This window comes from Pelobates fuscus, chromosome 2 (genome assembly GCF_036172605.1).
Source record: "Pelobates fuscus isolate aPelFus1 chromosome 2, aPelFus1.pri, whole genome shotgun sequence".
In the NCBI taxonomy this organism is placed as follows: domain Eukaryota; kingdom Metazoa; phylum Chordata; class Amphibia; order Anura; family Pelobatidae; genus Pelobates; species Pelobates fuscus.
The window spans coordinates 78,245,481-78,248,114 of record NC_086318.1 but is presented as its reverse complement, the minus strand read 5'-3'; positions in this window follow the sequence as shown (position 1 = coordinate 78,248,114).

The window sequence follows — 2,634 nt, the reverse complement described above, 5'->3', positions numbered from 1 at the left end:
GAGGATTAATTTTATTATTGAACAACAACCATGTTCTCAATGAACCCAAAAAACTCGTTAATATCAAAGCTGAATATTTTTGGAAGTAGTTTTTAGTTTGTTTTTAGTTTTAGCTATTTTAGGGGGATATCTGTGTGTGCAGGTGACTATTACTGTGCATAATTATTAGGCAACTTAACAAAAAACAAATATATACCCATTTCAATTATTTATTTTTACCAGTGAAACCAATATAACATCTCAACATTCACAAATATACATTTCTGACATTCAAAAACAAAACAAAAACAAATCAGTGACCAATATAGCCACCTTTCTTTGCAAGGACACTCAAAAGCCTGCCATCCATGGATTCTGTCAGTGTTTTGATCTGTTCACCATCAACATTGAGTGCAGAAACAACCACAGCCTCCCAGACACTGTTCAGAGAGGTGTACTGTTTTCCCTCCTTGTAAATCTCACATTTGATGATGGACCACAGGTTCTCAATGGGGTTCAGATCAGGTGAACAAGGAGGCCATGTCATTAGATTTTCTTCTTTTATACCCTTTCTTGCCAGCCACGCTGTGGAGTACTTGGACGCGTGTGATGGAGCATTGTCCTGCATGAAAATCATGTTTTTCTTGAAGGATGCAGACTTCTTCCTGTACCACTGCTTGAAGAAGGTGTCTTCCAGAAACTGGCAGTAGGACTGGGAGTTGAGCTTGACTCCATCCTCAACCCGAAAAGGCCCCACAAGCTCATCTTTGATGATACCAGCCCAAACCAGTACTCCACCTTGCTGGCGTCTGAGTCGGACTGGAGCTCTCTGCCCTTTACCAATCCAGCCACGGCCCATCCATCCTCACTCTCATTTCATCAGTCCATAAAACCTTAGAAAAATCAGTCTTGAGATATTTCTTGACGTTTCAGCTTGTGTGTCTTGTTCAGTGGTGGTCGTCTTTCAGCCCTTCTTACCTTGGCCATGTCTCTGAGTATTGCACACCTTGTGCTTTTGGGCACTCCAGTGATGTTGCAGCTCTGAGAAAGGCGCTTGCATAGCGCCGAAACGTGCGTTAGGTTATGCTTTTTTAACTATCACCAAGCACTTTGTGTGTGTTCACTAGGTGAGGGGAGGTAGATGAGAGTATAGGAGACTGATGGATATATCAGATTAGAGTAATTTGGGGCTTTTTCAAGCTTGTGGCCGTGATGTCTCAGTTTAGTAACTCTACAACAGGAGCACTAGCGTGAATATCTTTATGTTATGCTGAAATTTCTTGGAGAGACTATACTTTATGTCTGCATAAGATTTCCAGTGGTTGTAAAGCATTATACTGAGCAACTTGGGGCATCTAACCCCGTTTGTAGATAATCTATCGCAGACATTTAGGTGAAGGTTTAGCAACCCTCCAACAATAGCAACAGCGTGTTTATCTGTTGCTTATGCTACACTATAGAATCCTCTGTAGGGATGATAACCACAGCAGAAGCCTTCTACCTCTGGGCTAAGCAACATATTTTTGGGGCATTTAATCCCTTATATGGACAATGTATCCTTGGCACTCAGGTGAAGGTTTAACTACTTTCCAATAGGAATAACAGTGTGGATTCCTGTTACTTAGGCTAGGCTACAGAATCTCCTGTAGAGATTATAACTACTGCACAGATTTTCAATCTTTGTGCTAAGTAATATACTAAGCATTTGGGGCATTTTTTAACCCCTTATATGGACAGCTCATCTTTGGCCCTTTGATGAAGCCCAATAATTAAAAGCATTAGCAATAGATCACATAAGACTTGTTAGTCCTGGATACAATTGATACTATGTTTAAGGCTTTATTGCCTAACTGTATCAATCCTACTATTGACTAAGTAATAGCTCTACCTACAAAAGATACAATCTTATTTCTTTTAAGGGCTTTTTTTTAGTCCTCAACAAGCATTGTCTATTTTATACACAGACTACATAGATACCTAAAGTAACCCCTGGTTAGAGGGTCTTAAGTACCTTACTGTGTAAAACTTAATTGCTCACTCCTCTCTCACCTGTATATATTACTACCTCCCTCAATTCGATTTATTAGATGTGTTAGCATTATTTATAAGTTTCCTTTGTTTTTTGGGGGAATTTATACCCTATAATAAAGGTGTTTTTATTTATTATTTTTTGTCCATACAAGAGTAAACTCATAGAGTCTTTCTTGGTGCCCCTGAGCTCTGTTTGGGCTTGGGTCCACCTGCAGTTCCCACATTTAGCTCTGAAATATGGCCAAACTGGTGGCAAGTGGCATCTTGGCAGCTGCACGCTTGACTTTTCTCAGTTCATGGGCAGTTATTTTGCGCCTTGGTTTCTCCATACGCTTCTTGAGACCCTGTTGACTATTTTGAATGAAACGCTTGATTGTTCGATGATCACGCTTCAGAAGCTTTGCAATTTTAAGAGTGCTGCATCCCTCTGCAAGATATCTCACTATTTTTGACTTTTCTGAGCCTGTCAAGTCCTTCTTTTGACCTATTTTGCCAAAGGAAAGGAAGTTGCCTAATAATTATGCACACCTGATATAGGGTGTTGATGTCATTAGACCACACCCCTTCTCATTACAGAGATGCACATCACCTAATATGCTTAATTGGTAGTAGGCTTTCGAGCCT